Source organism: Marmota flaviventris, chromosome 1, assembly GCF_047511675.1.
Source record: "Marmota flaviventris isolate mMarFla1 chromosome 1, mMarFla1.hap1, whole genome shotgun sequence".
NCBI classification, from domain to species: Eukaryota; Metazoa; Chordata; class Mammalia; order Rodentia; family Sciuridae; genus Marmota; species Marmota flaviventris.
Genome location: NC_092498.1, coordinates 143300107 through 143318833, shown reverse-complemented (window position 1 = coordinate 143318833; position 18727 = coordinate 143300107).

Here is an 18727-nt window from a genome sequence, read left to right as displayed (position 1 = left end):
TCAGTTGAAGGCGTATCCCAGGCTTAGACCTAAATGGTAAAATCAAAGGCGATTTCTCATAGAATTTTTTGTTCTTATTTGTGTCTTCAAAGTTGATAAACCTAAATGCTTTATTTTCCCTCTGGAGTAAAACACTGTGGTATAGACACTATTTTTAACCCAACTTTTGTGGGCCCCAGTTCCCCCACTGGGGTGATTCAAAGGTGAGCTGTCTCTCACCACCCTCCTCATGTTTTGGGGGTGTCAGAAGTTGGGGTACGCCCAGGGAGAGCTGCTGCAGGGACAAGGAGTTGTCGTGGTGGCTCATTTTGACCCCTTGCCCTCTGAGGAAGTGGAATGGCCAGTTCTGCCCATTTGGCAGACGAGCAATCGTGGCCATGCCTGCCCTCCAGAACCTGAAGCCCGCTGGTGAGCCGCAGCTCAAGTCCCTAAAGTGGACGTTTGGTGGCATCCTTTGGATCCAGGGGGGCAGGGACATCTCAGGAAAGGCTTCCAGGGCTGAGTCCACTTTCCAGCAGGGTCAGTGGCTGCCAGAGTAATGGGATGTCAATCAACGGGTGCAGCAGGTCTCAGGGATGCTTCCTATTGAAGGGGGCAAGGAGTTGCTTCTGGATGGTCAATACTATCAGATGGCAGGACCGGCCATGGTTAAGGATCAACGTGTTGCTAAACCACTGGCCAGGCCTTTCTCTAAGCCCGTCCTTGGGGACAGGAGGGACGTGGTCTGTGCAGAAGAGGGTCAAGTGAAATCTGGAGAAGTTGGAATTGGAGAACACATTCTCCCACCAGGAGAAGTACGTATGCGGTTCAGAACGTCCCCACCTGGGATGGTGGCATGTCCAGTGGCCTGATGCATTGCAGGGGCTCTGCAGGTGTTCGGGGACTCCAGCCCTTCCTTGCTCCCTCCCCATCCAGGGCCAGCTGGAAAGTCCCGCCCCTACACTTGGGCATCTTCCTGATCATTTTCCAGATCACTGGGTTGGCTCTCGACTGCTCTGGCCTGCCACCTTTCTGTGCAGGATCCTCTTAAAATCCATCAATACTGGTTTAGACCAGTATCATGAGGTGGGCTATGGGCTGAATTGTAAGTGTCCCCTCAAAATTCATGTGTTCATGTTCTTACCCCAAGTATCTTGGGATGTCTTTAAAGAGGGGTCATCAGGGTGGGCCCTAACCCAGTAGGACTGGGTTCCTTGGAAGAAGAAGAGATGAGGACCTTCAGAGAAGGAGGCCAAATAAACTTGAAGACGGCCATCCTTCGGCCAAGGAGAGGCCCTGCAGGGGAGCGCATGCTCACTGGGAGGACAACCATAAATTCCCATCGACGAAATGAGGGATTCATTCAGGGAGGCCCCGGAGAAGCAGTGGCATTGAGAAGGCCACAGAATGTTGACGGTAGAGTTGGGCCGAGATCCAGGGCTGCTTCCTGACTCCCACACCGGCTTTCCCTCAACCCCTGTAGTTATGGGAAATTTTTAGCATCAAACTGGATGTTCAATCTCTCAACGCAAAGGGACAAAATTTTACTTAGACAAAAAAGATCCTTCATAGTCTATCAGCCACTAACCCTTTAGTGTGAATTTAGGGACTGTGTTTCCTTAGTGGGATCCGATCTAGAATGATATAAATGCACTGGGGAATTCAAGGCTGCAAATCTGGTGGCCTGGGAAGGGGGAGGGCTCCCTGCCCTGGTTGAAACCCTGCCCCCCAGTGATGGTGTGAGGAGGGGCCTGTGGAAGGTGATTGGTCAGGAAGGCCCTCCAGAGAGATCCCTCCCTCACTCCCCCACATGGGGACAGCCAGAAGACACCATCTGTGAACCAGGAAGCAGCCCTCACCTGGCCCAGATCTACTGGCACCTTGGTCTTGGACTTCCAGCTCCAGAACCGTGAGCAATACAGGGTGGTTCACAAGCCACCCAGCTTGTGGCTTTCTATGGGAGCCCTAATGGACCATTTCAGTCTGCTTTTTATGGCTGTGACCAAAAGACCTGACAAGAACTACTCAGAGAAGGTTGGCTCCTGGTTTCCGAGGTCCAGTCCACGGTTGGCAAATTCCACTGCTCTGGGCCAAGGTGAGGCAGATCATCATGGCGGACGGGCATGGAGGAGGGAAGCGGCTCAGGACCCGGCAACCAGGACGCACTCACCAGGGACAAACTACAAACCCCAAATGCACTCCTCCAGTGACCCACCTCCTCCAGCCACACCCTGCCTGCCTCCAGCCACCACCCAGTTAATCCATATCAGAGGATTAATCCACTGGGTAGGCTTCAGCTCTTAAAGTCCAATCATTTCACCTCTGAATGTTCTAGAAGAGTCTCACACGTGAGACCTCGGGGGACACCTCATATCCAAACCATGACACCCCTCTTTAAAAAAAAAAATCCTCCACATCACATGTGCAATGTGGCCCTCGGTTCCCTGACTCGGGTGGTGGGTTCTGCGGTGCCAGAAAGGGTGTCTAGCCCTGTGCGCTCATTCACTCAGCCTCTGTTCTGTCTAGAGTTGGATGGCGCCCTGTTTCCATCGGGCCCCGGTGGGCGAGCCTTCCCTGACGCATGGCCCACTGGAGAGTAGCAGGGGAAACTCTTTCCTTTATTTTTTTTTTTTAATTGATCAGTCTCAAAATGCAATGCACTCGGCTGGCTGCACCTTGACCTGGGTGGTGCTAATGGGAGTCACTGGGGATTGTGCCACTGGGAGCCTTCAGGATCCTCAGCCCACGGTGCCACGTCACCCATGCACCAGTCACACCTGAACCTAAGGAGACCTAAAAACGACTTCCTGCAGAGGACTGGGCCTCAGGAACTCGCCGCCTCCCTCCCCAGTGCTCCCTGGGCTCACCTCCCAAGCAAACACTTCCCCTCCTCCATCATCTCCAGACCTGGTTCTGAGGAGCCCAGTCCAAGGTGCCTGCCACCTCTGCAGAAAGGGCTGGAGCTTTTTCCTGGGTGTGATGCTTGGCTGGGTTTGTCCTGGTCACACTGCTGATGCCTGGAGAGGGCAGTCCCCGCTGCTTCCTGAGCTATCCTGCACTTTGCAGCCTTCCTGTGAAGCTGAAGAAGCCCCCATGCTCCTGTCCCTTCTCAAATAGGCAAAGAAAGAGCCAGTGGTTCTGGACATCCCAGGGCCTGGGTCAGAGCTGCTTGGGTCTGAGCCCTGTGCCAGCCTGGGCATGAGAGAATGGATATGGCCAACTCCTCTTCCCCACATCCCACTGGAAAGGGAGTGGCCTTTACAGAATCTTACGGGGACAGGGGGAGGGGGCTAAATGGATATTCCCAGGATCCAGAGGTCACTAAGCAACACAGTTAAAAAATAATAATAATCTTCCCTAGAAGTTGGAAACAGAAAATCAAGTTGCCATGAGTCTCTACAAGCTTTGGGTGGTGGGGGGAGAGAGAGAGAGAGAGAGAGAGAGAGAGATATCACTCCGTGTCAGCTTGCCCATACCTGGACAGTCCCCAACCAATATGCATTTCCTCTGGCTCTAAGATTTGTTTTATGGGCTGTTTTTTTGGGAAAGATGTAGAATAAGGTTTTTGAAATATCATCACTGAATGCTTCCAAGAAGACTCAGAACCCTGAGCAGAGAGGGAGGTGGGGTTGCTTCCCTGGGTAGGAGCCACAGGGAGTCCAGGACAGTCTGGCCAGCTCTGGATGGGGCTGGCCAAGCCCAGGGCAGAGGAGGTCATCTTGCAGAGAGGCCAGTGGACCACCCTGGGCAGGGCTGCTCCGCAGGGCTCACAAGTGGCTTGTTCTCTCCCAGACAGGTGGGCACCGGGCTTGGAGGAAAGGTTGGAGACACTGTGTGTCTTGGCAGAGCCTGTGAGGAGGGTCCGGGAGATAGTCCGTTTATAAGAAGGGTGTTTGCATCTCCTATGCTTATGCAGAAGAAAGCCAGCGTGGACTCTGAGAGGGCTGGAGCCTGGGAGGATTGGAAACATGGAGAGAGAGATTATGGGGTAGGGAGATGGGAAAGTGGGAGAGCTGGGGGCCAGGTTTCTGCACTTCTTGAGCCATCAGACAGCAGAGGGAGGAGGGCAGCAGCTTCCGTGCTTGCCCCATGTGAACAAGGCACAGAAAGCCAACCCAGGCCTCCCCTTCTTCCAGGCTGAGAATTAGGTCAACTGTCACTGACTGACATTTTCCAATACCCTTAGGAGGAACCTAGGCACATGCTCATTCAGCGGGCCCGATCACCACCATGGAAATATCAGTATGTGACCTGGCGAAGCATGCCACCCACCACCTGGAGGTGATGCTTGGCATCAGGATGCTTGCATATCAGCTGGTGTGAGCCAGATTCCTCTCAGAGGGGACCAACAGCCCCAGCTTGCCTGGAACTCTGCTGGGTTTCAGCCCCTGATGTTCTGCATCCTGGGAAAAAATCTGTCAATCCTTGGAAAAACATTTTGGTTGGTAAATCATGCTGACTACACACAGAGCTCACCCTGGGTCTTTTCAAGCACATTGGTGATTCCATTGCCAAAATAAGTCCCACTCCCACTGTGGCCTGCCTAGCACCATGCTGAGCCCATCACCGTGGTTCATGTGTGTCATCGATGCTGATGTCCTGCCCCGCCTCCCCGGTGCACCCACCCCTTAGCTGCTGCCCGTGCCTCATGCAGGAAACTGACATGGACCTTCCTGGAGAACTGACCCGGGCTGCATCAAGCTAACCAGCTGGAGATGGGGGCCTGCAGGGTCCCAGGCCTCGGTTGAATGCAGTGGTTCTCAGCCAGGTAACACGGGGCACATCTAGAGACAATTTCGGTTGTCGTGACGGGGGACATGCTACTGAACTCAGGTGGGCAGAGGTCAGGGATTCTGCTGAGTCTCCTACGGTGCCCAGGTTATCCCCCAAGTGTCACTAGTTCCAAGGTGGAGAAACCCCAGTGCAATATGACATCAACTTCTCTGTCGCCTGATTGAGTGACAGACATCTTCCCTCTTGCTCCCCTCCCACAAATCTCGGTCCTCCCTCCTCAGACCACGCAAGTGCGGTTTGGACCCGAGAAGACAGCCCAGGATATTTGAGAAGAGACTTGGGCTGCTCCTGAGGGATTAAACCCCCTGCCTCCTGTCAGGTTCCCAGGAGCAGCGGCTGACACGAGGAGTCTCCCAGAGTGATTGATTAAGGAACTGCACCAGGAGAAACCACGGAGGATGAGGGAAGAAGACGCCCAGCCAGGGTGAGATCTCAGCAAAGCCTCGGCTTAGCCTGATCCTGCGGGGAGCCTTGCTGTGTAAATTATAGCTCAGAGCGGGGCCCAACATTCAAGGCAAAGTAGAGGGGGCTCCGGCGCTGACCCGCCATGGCTGAGCTTCCCTACAAAAGCAGTGCTGGGCTCAGAAGCTCAATGCTGTCCCCCATCGAGGGGCCATCAGCTCCTGGACTTGCAGGCAAAGCATCCTGTATCCTCTGAGCAGACCTCCAAAGACAGTCACAGCTGCAGCCACAGGATGCACGAGGTCATAGAGCTGAGGACGTTATCCCAGGAGGGGTAAGAGACAGGGACTCCGGGTGGAGCTCCAACAGTGTAAATCTCCTGAAAACCCAGGTGACCCGGTTAAAACCAATCACCCACTTCTGATCTGCAAAGTGCCCGATTCTGCACATGTGTCCCTCCTCCCCAGGAGCCAGCAGACAGCCCTAGTAGGTTGAGCACCCACTAGATGAGTCGGAAGCGTGGTGTGATGCCCTCGCCACCGGTGTCTGCCATTCCTTCCCCTTGCCTCCTAAGAGGCTGCAGACGTCTCTCCCTGCTCGTGATTTGTTGTCTCCAAGGTTGTTCATTAAAGGAAGCACATCTGCACATCAAATCCGCCTGGCTTCATCAGCTGAGCGCTCTCCACTCCCTGGCATACAGCCCTACCTCCAAAGAACCATCTTCAGAATGTTCTTGAAGCCACGCGTGAGCTGGAGGATGCTTGAGAGGTCAGAATTTTCTTTCCAAATTTGGCTGCAGACCTTTATTCTCAGCAGGGTGAATTTTCTGTTCCTTGGGATTACCCAGGAGAGCCCAGGCCCCAGGCAAGTGCCAAGACCGAGCGCCTCTCCTTGGTGCCATGGAATTGCCGTACCCTTAGGTCTCCTCCTTGGCAAGGGATGCTTCAATAGTATACCACAGTGGACGGCTCATGCCACTGAAAGTATTGCCTCGCCATTCTGGAAGATCTGTGGGATCACAGCATGGGCAAGGCTGGCTCCTCCTGAGAGCCACGAGGTGAAAGGAAAGTGACCACAACACTCGGAGCAACCAAGAGATCTTTATTGCAGCAGTGCAACAAAGAGAAAAGAAAGAAAGAAAGAAGTGGGAGGGGGCAGCTGGGGAAGGCTTTTATAGCCCTTCTGATGTGCTGCCTAAATCTAACAGGGTCTCTGGGTTTGCAAGCTGCCTTGTTGGCACACAAGGGGGTTAAGTGCTTGGCCTTGAGCGGCGGGTTACGTGTTCAGTCTTGAGCGGGGGCTTGGGAGTTTGGGCTTGAAGCAAACAGGTGATAAAGAACTAGACAGAGGGTTTGAGCAGCCAGGTCATCCTGCAGCTAACTTTGTTTGGCCTGCCCTGCAGACAGCTTATTCAGCCTGTCCTGCACCTAACACGAGGCATGTCTGTTCCACGCCTCGCCCCTGCTGTTGGTTGGCAGACTTGGGTTACAGACCCTGTGCCCCAACTCTGTCTTCACCTTGATGTGGGGGTCTCCTTGTGTGCACGTGTCCGTGCCAAAATTTCTCCTTTTGATGAGACACCCACCATATTGAATTCGGGACCCCCTCCTCTAATGTGGTCCGATGCCTTCAAGGACCCTGTTTTGAGGCCCTGGAGTTTAGGGCTTCAACAGGTGAGTATTTGGGAAATGCAACTCCATCTCCAACAGGCGTCTCACGGCAGGACAGGCTGCCATCCCGTGTTGTTGGGATGATGTTGGAGTGAAGGGTGGAGGGTAGTGTTCACAGGACAGAGGAAGGGAAGATGGTCGGGGTGACAGACAGGTCACTATGGTGAAAATGAGCCAGCCTTGGCCCACAGCCTCTGCCATGCCTCCCGGTGGCACCAATGTCTCCACACCCTCTGTGCACCTCTTCCTATCTACCCACACCTGCCTTTCACCCCCACATGTTCCCTCCCCCCACCTGGGACACACACACACACACACACACACACACACAGATTGGCCCCAGTTCCAGGTCGGCTGTCACCAGCTTGCTGCAGGTAACACCCTGACCGTGTCGTGGACACTCTCTCTGAAGACTCTGTCCCAAGGTTTGTGGATACCCTGGGCAAGGCGAGGCCCTTGACATCACTCCTCCTGGGCCACAGGGCCACCTTGACCAACAGAGGTGGGAGCCAACTGATAAGTGCTCCCATCCTGGGGCCCCTGGCAGACACTTCTGAGATGCATTTCATAGGACTCCTTGGGTCCAGCAGAAGAGGCACTGGACGCCTATGGTGTGGCCAGGTCCTCCGGCTCCTGCCCTGATCTTTGTCCTTCTCCGTGGGGTCAGTTCCTACGTTTGCTCTCTGTGCATGAACCTTGCCTCCGGCTCTGCTCTCAGACTCAGGCCAAGACCTTCTGGGCACTTCCACAAAAGGTAGTGGGCTTCTGCCTGGTGCCAACAGCACATCCCACCTCCTCCAACCCCCTCCCATGGGGACAAAGAAAGCTTTCAGGGGACAGCATTGGGCGGGTGAGGAGAGGGGGTGGGCAGGGGCTGGGACACCTTCTCCTTCCTGTGAGCTGAGATGGGCTAGGGGCTTGAGCAGAATCCCCTGGGCCACTGAGTAGCTCTATTTCCCATGAGCCCTGAGGCTTTCTGCAGCTAGTATTTGGAAGTGGGCTGGTCCTCCAAAAAAATAAATAAAGCCACCCTCCCAGGAGCCCCATCCCCATCCCCATCCCCCTTCCCCTCCCAGGAGCCCCACCCAGTAAGCATGGCACCCCTGGGGCTGTGTCAGCCCTGAGAGCAGGTCTCAGCAGGCGCTCTGGGCTGTGGCCAGGGCTTGAAGCTTTGAAGCCTCACCTTCCCATGAGGAGCCTTAGGTGAGCGGCTTCTGCTGTCTGCACCTTGGTATTCTGCTCTGTGCAATGGGCGTCCTAACAACGTGGAGGGCAGTGACCGCAGGGGAGCCCCGGGGAGTGGCAGGGGGCTGCAAGTGTTCTCCTTCTGCATCAACGGTGCTGCTCTCTGGGTGTGTCTGGTGGGTGACCACTGAGGATGTCTGTGGTTCTTTAATAAGAACTTTTAAACGCGAAATAAAATATTACCTGCTGCTGCTGCTATTAGTGATGTAATTCATTCCAAGCTGTAGGAGAAGCTGGAGGCACTCTTGGCTGATGCCAGAACCCCAGGGGCCTTGCCTGGGGCCCTGGTCACTCGACACCCCTGAGCAAGAGCCCAGGTCACATGCTGGGTACCACTCCCAGTTATCCCCATTTTTCAGAAAGGGACATCGAGGCCCATAGAGTCAAGGTCACCCAAACACAGCCCATGCTCCTGACGGCTGCCCTTCCCAGCGGGCCCCAGCCCTCCATCCCTTTCCTCCCTGCCCTCACCCCTGCCCTCTCTCCCCTCCCCCGCCAGTGCTTTTAGCCAGGCTGGGTCCTTGCCAAGTCTGGGCTGTCACAGCGTTCCCATCTTTGATCACCAGGCAGCCCAGATGTTGGGCTGATCAAAGGCAGCTGCTGCCTGGACCCTCCCCAGAGCGCACCATTATGGATGCTCTTGGAGAGGGCAGGAGCCTGGTGGGACAGATGCAGGATGTGACAAGAAGCCTTGCTGGGCGGGGCTCCGCTGGGTGTTTCCAAGGAGCTAGTTGGGCTCTGGGCCCTTCCAGGATGCTGCAGGTCTCAGAAGGACTGGGTCATGGCAGAGAAACGGGTGCTCAGCCCAGGACATGCTGCAGCTAGATCCAGGGGCCCTGGACTCATGTCAGGTCACGCCGCACCATGTCAGAGGTGAACGAGGAGGCGGGCGGCAGCCTGGCTCCTGGGGATGATTCCCACCATTGACCTGACCCCAGCATCTCACAGGTGCTCCAGAGACAAATTTCCTGCTACAACCAAATTAAATCTTTTAAAAAAAGCAGAACATGCAACAATATACACAAGATAACCTAGTGAACTTTTATTTTTAAAATACAGAAGAACAGAGGGCAGAGAAAAACAGATAATGTGGGAACATATACAGTGATCGATCTGTTGTTCAGTTTATAAGCAGACTCTCAAATCACAACACCTAAGATGTATTCAATGTTTCCTGGTTTCCAGACACAGGTTTCTCTCAATTTTGGACAATTAACGTATGTGATTTTTATTAATATATTTTTTTTAATTTGAGAAAAATGTAAAAGCGTGCCTACTTGGATACCCACTTTCCAACAGATGTGATGTAACCAGGTACACACTCCCGGAGGTGACGGATGGCCAGATACAAAGCTGGCATATGCCAGGAGCCCCGCACCTACAACCTGACTGGTGGGTGGAAACCAACCTTGTCTCTCCTCCCCAAGGGCAAAAGGGGATTTATGGTGTGCTGAAGGGCTGGTCTTCCCCCACCCCACCAGCCCTGGGATCATGCGGCCGCCTTGCTGGGGTGCGTGCTCTCTGTCCAGCTCTTTGCAGTGTTATTTGTAACAAGAGTTGTGGAAAGTGGGATTGTCCTGGGTTTGCAGGGTACAGAAATGGAGGCAAGAAGAACCAGGAACTGTGGGTGCTGGAACCCGCAAACACCAGCTTCTCCCTGCAGATCATTGCTCAGAAATTTCCAGAGTCAGTGGTTGAATGTGGCCACGATTATAAAAATTATCCATTAAGGCATAAGATTGCAGCTTCGTGGTTGGGCACCTGCCTCGCATGTGCGGGATACTGGCCCTAGCAGGAGCATTGGTACCCTGGAAACTGGTGATCACTATACAGCAGTTGTTGTGGTTCAGACGTGAGGTGTCCTCCCAGAAGCTCGTGTGTTTGAAAAGGCAAGAAGGTTCAGAGGTGAAATGATGGGGTTCGGAGAGCTTAACCTAGTCAGCCTGTGAATCCAGTGGCATGGATTAACTGGGGTCACCCTAGGCAGGACAGTGTGCCTGGAGGAGGCAGATCCCTGGGGTTGTCTGTGGGGTGGATAATTTGTCCTTGTTGAGCAGAGCTCTCTCTGCCCACCAACTCTCATGTCCTGAGATGTTCTCCTTCGCCAAACTCTTCCCCAGGCACAGAGCAATCTATTGACTGAGACCTCTGAAAACCATGAGCCCCAAATACACTTTTCCTCCTCTAAGTTGTTCTTGTAGGGTCTTTTGGTCACAGAAGAAGCAAAAAAAAAAAACTAATACAGCAGGAATTCCCTCTCCCCACAACATACTCTGTCCCATGGAAAACCATTGTTAAACATTTACCAGCTTAGACAGGATGATCGCAAGTTCAAAGCCAGCCTCAGCAAGGGCAAGGCCCTAAGCAACTCAGGGAGACCCTGTCTCTAAATAAAATACAAAATAGGGCTGGGGACGTGGCTCAGTGGTTGAGTGCCCCTGAGCTCAAACCCTGGTACCAAAAAAAAAAAAAAAAAAAAATGGGGATAGAATGGTGAGGACAGAATTCAAAATACATTTCACTCCTCCTTCATGCTGAGCTTCCTTTAAAATTGTCAAATAAAAATTGAACGTCTTGAAGATGTGGGACATGAGTTGACATACTAGACAGCACAGAATGACAAGCACAATCTTATGGACACCTACAAGCTCCCTCTCCCCAGCAACGGGGTGTTGAACCCAGGGGTGCCCTACCACGGAGCTGCACCCCCAGCCTTTTTTATATTTTATTTTGAGACAGGGTCTCGCTAAATTGCCGAGGCTGGCCTCAAACTTGCAATGCTCCTGCCTCAGCCTCCTGGGCCACTGGGATTACAGGAGTGCACCACCACATCCAGAAGTACAGACAAAGGTCCCAACCCTGACATTAGCCCTGAATGGGGTGTGCACACTGGCTTCCTGGGGCCCACAGCTGAGAGCTACACCTGGTGGCTGAGAATCGTGACAGTACTTACTGAGCACTTGTGCATACCAGGGTGCATACTTGGGCATACTTGGGCAAGTGCTTCAAGGTAATTATCCCATCTCTTCCCACCATAGATGCTTGGACATTGAAATATGCTGAAGAAAACCCACTTTATGTTTCTATTTCCCCCAGTCACACATTACACAAACCATTCCAAGCCTTTGGAATAGAAGAGCAAAGAAAAAAGAAAGCCCAATTCATAGATATCCTGGTTTCTCTTCTGTCACTCTCTGTCTTGAAACCGTCACGTAAACACCAATCCTGGCAGTCAGCAGTCTGTCGGCCAGCAGGCCGGAGCAATACTCCCCCAAACCAACTTTAACACAATCAGAGGGACCCTCCCCATAAAGATCTGGTCTCCGTGCTGTGACAGCTGAGTCTCCCCTCTGCCTGCCCGTGCCTTCCTCACACAGTAACCGCCCACCGCCCTGATCTATCTGCATTTGCTGAGTGCTGAACAGACCCAGCACTGTGGCCTTTCAACCTCTGGAAGAGCTGGGGTCAGGGCCCTGGCAGCAGGCCTGATGAGCGCTGGTGGGCTGGGCAGCATGGGCCATGTCAATATGACATGTCCCAGGAAGACCTGCTGGGACAGCTGGGGACGGGACCTGGAGCAGAGCGAGGTGGAGGGGGTGATGCCCTGAAGCTGGCCACTCCCACCTGGGAGAAGCAGGTGGAGGAGTCAGGGAGGGGGTGGCCAGGCTGAAGCTGCCTCCTCCCCACCTTGTGCTCTGCTCAGCTGCTTTTCAAGTTCTTAGTTTTATAACCTGGAATAGCTGTGAAGGTCTTTAATATATTTATTTGGAGATGGACACAATACCTTTACTTTTATGTGGTGCTGGGGATCAAACCCAGTGCCTCACGCATGCTGGGCAAGTGCTCTACCACTGAGCCACAACATTGACCTGTGAAGGTCTGTCTTTAAAGAAAATACAGAAGGTTATGACCCCCCATTAGCCCCCTGTTATCCCCCAGACTGTACCAATGTGCACACAGAGATCTATCCTTTTCAAAAACTGGTTTGCACGGCATCAACGCTGCAGTGTTTTTTGTTACCAGGTCTTGAATGCTTTCAGGTGACCTCGTTCTTTTTAACAGTTATATGTTATTCCACACTTGGAACGGGCCATTGTTCCCCAATGATTTGCTAATGGAGGGACAAGCAGGACGTGCTTTCCTGATGTTATGAAATGCGCTACAATCAACACCCTTGTCCACATCGAGTAAGTGCTGTGATAACACCTTCTTCCTAGGGTAGAGTTCCAGAGGTGGGCCAAAGGGACATTAAGGATGAATGGATCCAGCGGCTGCAAGCTGCCAGTTCTATTTGTACTTAAGACCTCCTTGTCATAGGCTCCTGGAAGAAAAGCTTCTGAGTTTTTAAATCATGGTATTCCAAACTCACCTCATTTCACACAGCGGAAGGCTGGATTCATAAGGAGAGTACTGGGTCCCAGGATAGGACAATGGTGCCCAGGAGAAGGGGCACCCTCTGGGAGGTTGCCTGTGGGATATTGAAGGTTGCTCTGGACTCCTTTGCTGACAGACGTATATGGAACCTCGAATTGTCCTGGGCTGACCCCCAGGCAGTGACCAATTGATGGGGACCACAGCAGTCCAAGTCCTTGCCTGGAGACCAGATAATCCAGGGGCCCATTCCTATCCCAGAGCTCCCCCCAGGATCCAGCCGAGGCTGGGACTTTCTGAAGTCACGCCTCTGCTGGGCTTTTCCCTCTCCATTACCTGTTTGTCCTGGGGACGGTCTGTCAACACAGCCCATGCATCCACATCCTGGTCTCAGGCCAAGTTCTTCCAGAACACACCCCGAGTGCAAAGTAGGATGGCCAGGCAGTGCCCTCCTGTATGAACGTATCTTCATTAGCAGTCACACTAGGGCAGCCAAGGGCCCTGGAACCCCCTCGCCCACTGCAGAGAAGCTGCCAGCTTCCTGCAGGAGATTTTCAGCATGGATCTGAAAGCTTGGGGTCTTGTCATCCAGAAATGTAACCTGAAATAATAGTCCCCACCATCACTGTACAGCGGCTGGGTATCTTGTAGATCTTCTCTAGACACTTTGGTTTCCTCGTCTGTGCACTAAACAATCAGTACCTGCATCGTAAGGCAGTGAGAGTGAGGTACTGCTTTCCATGCTTAGTCCTGTGGTGCTTGAGCTGAAGTATGAGGTTCCGATCACCACACGCCGCTGTCTGTGTGACCTTCAACAGCTGAGCTTCATTTTCCCCTCTGCAGCTGGGGACAGCTACTTCTCTTGGGACTGACACAAAGATTTAGTGTCAGGTCAGGTTCACGGCCATGCATAGCAAAGGCCCTGATCTGACTCACTTGGGGCCATAGCCAAGCTAGGAGGATGAGTCAGACACGCTTGGTGCTGGACCAGGAAAGAGAATTTGTGAATTCAGCAAGATGATGTTCATTGTCTAGCCTCCCCCTACTATTTGTACAATTAAAATATGAATAAAGAAAAGTCTTTGGCCCTTCCCAGAGATGACCACTATGGGTTTATTTCTTTATTATCCAGTATCTTTGTTTCAAACATTTACACCTAGATTTTTTGGAAAAAACTGATCATTTTCTTCATATTAGAATATTAGTTATTACATAGATGTCTCAGAATGGGGTCACATGTCTTCAGCCTTGGTGAGCATGCTCACCTACCCAGTCTCAGGAGTTCTATTTGGCCACTCCCACCTTGTTGGACCCCCAGGTTACTACCACTTTTCCACAAGCCCTTCTGCACATGACCATCTTTGTGCTTATTTATCTTTGCACACAGGCAATAGTGCTTCTACAGCTGTGGCTTGGGGTGGAGGGATGTGCACTTCCTGGACCCGCATGGAGGCCCAAGTCCTGACATGGAATGGGATAGTGTTTCCATAGATCCCACATTTCCCCTCCCTTGTATTATGTAGAATTTGTCAGGCATAAAGTAAGTTATTAATTTGATTGCGACTTGCAAGAAGAAGTCTGTATGTTCGGCATGTATTTTTCCCCCTATATGGTTTTGATCTAAGGCTGGTTGTGTCAACAGATGCGAAACCCGCAGGTCCAGAGGGCTGACTGTTCACGCTACCCTTGTTGACCCTTCAGAAGGGCCAGCAGAGAAAACTTACAAGTCAGGAGAGATAGGGGAAGGAGGCACTCCTGACCACAAGTCTAATAACCTAAGGAAATAGGGCAGGGTCTTCACCAGGTTTAAGGGCAGAGATCAAGGGCTTGGGGTGGAATTCAGAAGGCAGGTGCCCGCCTTGCTCTGGCATTGCCGAGGCCTTGGAATCTTGACCAACAAGAGGTCATGAGCCTCCTTTTCTAGGGACAAATATTCTGATAAAAATAGCAACGTTCAACACTGGGACCGAGACTTATGTTGGTTTCAATTTTCAACAGTTAAAAGTTGAATTTTTCAGGTCCACAGTTATTACTGTTTAGAATTCCCTGCATAGAGCAACAATAAGCAGATTGATAATCATTTAAAAGTTAGTTCTTAACAGATCATGCTCCCTCCTGGTATCTGGGTGGACCGCCACACCCCTTCCTTCTGCTCCCCACCATATTTTGCTAGTTATATGGACTTATTTTGGGGGAGAGTTGGCAGGAGACAGTAGAATTTCAAACAGTGCTAATTCCTTCCTGTCATCTCATACTCTAAGAGGCCCCTTGTGCAATTCTTGTTCCAAGTCATTCTCAACCACAATTACATAGTATCCTTTTTATTTGGGAATTGTTTTAGATTTACAGACAATACAGAGTCCTCAATAGCTCTCACCCCTAACGTTAATATCTTTCACGGAACCATCACCAAAACCAAGACCCAAACACAGAATGTTCCCGTTAATGGCAGTTTCCAGTTGGATGCATCACTTTTTACACCTGTGTTCTGTCTTTGCTGTTATAAGGTCTCTTCCAGGACTCCTATGTCAGTCAGCTTTTCATTGCTATGACAAAACACCTGAGAAAAAGCTTAGAGGAAAAATGGGCTCACAGTTTGAGGTTTTTGTCCACAGTCCACTGGTTCATGGCTGCGGGTTCATAGTGAGGCAGATCATCCTGGCAGAGCGGCAGGGTGGAGCAGAGCTGCTTAGCTCATGGCAGCCAGCAAGCAGAGAGGGAGAGGGACAAAATACAGTCCCCCAAGGCATACTCCCAAGGCCCACACCCTCAGCCAGGTTCCACCTCCTACAGTTCCCCTGGGGAACCAAGCCAGATCCAGACCACAACCACCCCACATGGTAGTTAGTCATGTCCCTTGGTCAGGGAATTTGCAGGAGGCCCTTCTGTTGGGGTTGACGAGATGTTTACTCATGAGACAGGGGCAACAGGTTACCAGGAAGATGGGGGGCGATGACTCTCAGTCACCTGCCCTCATAGGAAGAAAGTTGTTGCCACCACCCATTTTTAAAGTTGCAGGGAGCGAGAAAAGGAGAGTCTGAGCTCTACCCCTGGATTGGGGGAAGCTGACTTGGGATATTTGGGCTTCTTTTGTAAAGAGTCTCAACCTCCATTAAGATATGCATCTTTCTCCAAGATGGATGAGGAGGTGAAACCCAGGATGACCCCACCCGCCATGACCATCTTCCCTCGAGAGGCCCCAGAAGTTCCCACTCAGGATCCTCTGTTAGATAAGCCCTTCTCAGAGTCCTCCAAAGTCCTCCTTTGGACCAGGCAGAGGGGAACTGGGTGGTGTCCCAGGTGTGGCCTCTCAGTGTGGTCCCCGGCCGGCAGCACCACCCGGGAGTTGCTAGAAGTGCAGGATCCCAGGCCCCACCTGGGCCTCCCGAGTTGGACTCCCCAGTTTGGCCAGGCCCTGGCCCAGTGGCTCCCAGGCAAGTCTGGGTTTGAGGAGCATCATCTTGGACTCTCGCAGAGTCAGAGGTTGGCAGCTTCTGCGGTCACTCTCCTCCCTGCCGCCAGGGCACTTGCTTTGTTCCGTCTCGTGCATCTTGCACAGTTGGAGGATGACGAGGGAGGACAGAAGTGAGAGGTGTGGAGGGAGGGGACCCGGCCTCAGGTGGCTCTGAGAGGAGTCTGTGGGCTGGGAGATGTGGGCGAGGAGGGGCAGTGTCAGCACAGCTGTCAGAGGAGCAGGCTCTGCTGGCCTGGAAGATGGATGAGAGCGGGGATGGAGGGATGGACGGACGTGCTGGACAGCTGCAGGGAGCAAAGGGCTCAGCCCACGTGGACCTGCGCGCCGTGGGTGGCAGCAAAGCCTGACAGCCCCCCACAATGAGGTCCTTGATGCAGTGCTCACCCCATGTTCTCAACTCTTCCATCCTGTTAAACATGGTCCCGTGGCCTCAGGACGTTCACACCGCTGCACGACCCTCATGGCGGCCATCCTCCTCCAGAGCTCTTGGTCCTGCAAAACAGAGGGGCAGCAGCTCCCACGAACCCTCCTCCCACGCCATTCCACGTTCTCCCACCGTGGCTGATGGAGCTCCTCACAGGAGGCAGCTTACATACTACTTGGCTTCCCCTGTCGTCTCTTTAGCTGCTCAATTAGGGGAGTGAGGGTCCATGCTCCACCTAGAGAGGAAGTGGCAGATGACTTGCCCAGGGCAGGGGAGAAGCAGGAGAGCTTCCGGTGTCCCCTGCAGAACACACTTCCTTTTCCCCCAACACTGTATTGAAAAAGAGGTGGGGGCTTAGGCTGGGGAAGAAAGGAACACGACCGAAGGAGCCCAGGAGGTGGGAAGGGAGCCAGCTGAGGTTCAGATTCAGACTCAGAGGAACCAGTGATTGTCATCTCCAAGGGTCCCCAGCATGCATGTGTGTTGAGGGCCATAGCCGAGTCGGGATGATGCATAGCATTTTTGCCAGAAATAGTGGTTGAGAGGTGACTCCAGGGAGTTGTCACGGAGTTCCCGTTGAGCTCCAGTTGTGCTCTCGCGGGGATTCCCGGAGAGTTCCCATTGGTTGGGGAAGTGCCGGAGGAGGGATTTTTCCCATTGCTGGTTGCTGGAGGAGCCGCGTGGCATCTGGGAGCATGTGTGGAGTGTGCTGGTGGAGTTCAGAAATAAACTTTGTTCCTGCTTCAGTGGCTCATGATTTGTGCCCAGGCAGACTGTGGCACATGTGGGTACCCACCATAAGAAGATGGTAGAGTGTTCATTGAGTGAACAAACTTGGACTATTTTGTTCCCAGTTTATTTTTGACAATAACTGGGGAATTCATAAAAGGAAGCTTTGAAATAAAAATTTGACTTTAGGGAAAAAAAAGGAATCATCCACTGCAAATATAAAGACATTCTTGTTGAACACCCAGGGCCGAGTATCACTGTGCACCAAGAAGATGGCAGGGTTACCTGTGCCTTGACTGACATTTTGGAGGTAGGGTCCAAGTTGCTGAGGCTGGCCTTGAACTTGCTGTCCTCCGGCCTCAGCCTCCCGAGTAGCTGAGTGCAATTATATACCAAACCTCTGAGAGCACTTCTCTCCAACACTTGTCACTTTGTGCTCCGATCAACTAAACAGGTGTGCTCCGATTCCTGCAGGGACCCCAATGTTAGAATTAAAACAAAACCCAGGCGTGGCAGGAAGCAATTCCCCCCAAATGTACTTACTCAATTTGGAGGCCAAATGAAGGAGCCGAGGAGTGTGATGAACAGGCTTTAAGAAGGTCCCTGGTAGCACTCATGTCCTTGTAAGTCCTTTCCTCATTGAGTATGAGAAGGACCTGAGATTTACTTCTCACCAACAGCACATGGCCAAGAGACTGGGTACGACTTCATTACAGATGACAATGACATTCTTTGTCAGCAGACTCTCCCCCTTGATGGCTTTGATGAAGCTGGTCATGTTGGCGACATTCATGTGTCAAGGACCCAAGGGCAGCCTCCACCCAGCAGTCAGCAGGAAACTGAAGGTTCCCAGTTTAAAACCTGTGAGAGACAATCCTGCCAGTCACCTCAGGAGCTTGGAGCAGTTATGCACAAAGGTTTTGTTTATTTTTTTTATTTTTTATTTATTTATTTTTTTAAAACAAGGGTACTGGGAATTGAACTCAGAGGAACTCAACCAATGAACCACATCCCCAGCCCTATTTTGTATTTTATTTAGAGACAGGGTCTCAATGAGTTGCTTAGGGCCTCTCTTTTGCTGAGGCTGGCTTTGAACTTACGATCCTTCTGCCTCAGCCTCCCGAGCTGCTGAGATTACAGGCATCCTCCACCGCGCATGGCATAGTGGAACCTTCTGATGAGCCCCCAGCTGGCACCTTGAGTGCAGCCTCCCGGGACCCTGTTCCAGAGGCTTTGGCTAACCAACGCTCATGGCCTGACCTACAGAAAAACATGGGCTGTTGTGAACAGAGCGTGGTGATCCATTGAGGAGAATTAGCAAGACAGACAGCAAGATTCTTACCTCTACTTTACAGAGGAGGAAAGTGACGTTCTGAGAGGTGTGCTAGCCTTCCTGAGTCCATAGAGGTGTGACCCCACCACGGCCATCAGGCCTGGAACACACTGTCCTCTGGGCAGAGTCCACCCACACACGCCCACTCGGGTTTCCATCCTTGGAGAATGGCCTCACCTTCCTGCTCTACCCAGCAACCCCCAGGGGTGCGGTGGGGGATGGAGTTTGTAAAACAGTGTCTAGCTGTCAGCACTGGCATTTGTCAAAGGAAGTGGCTGCTCTCGGGCCCCGCCACCCTTCCCAAA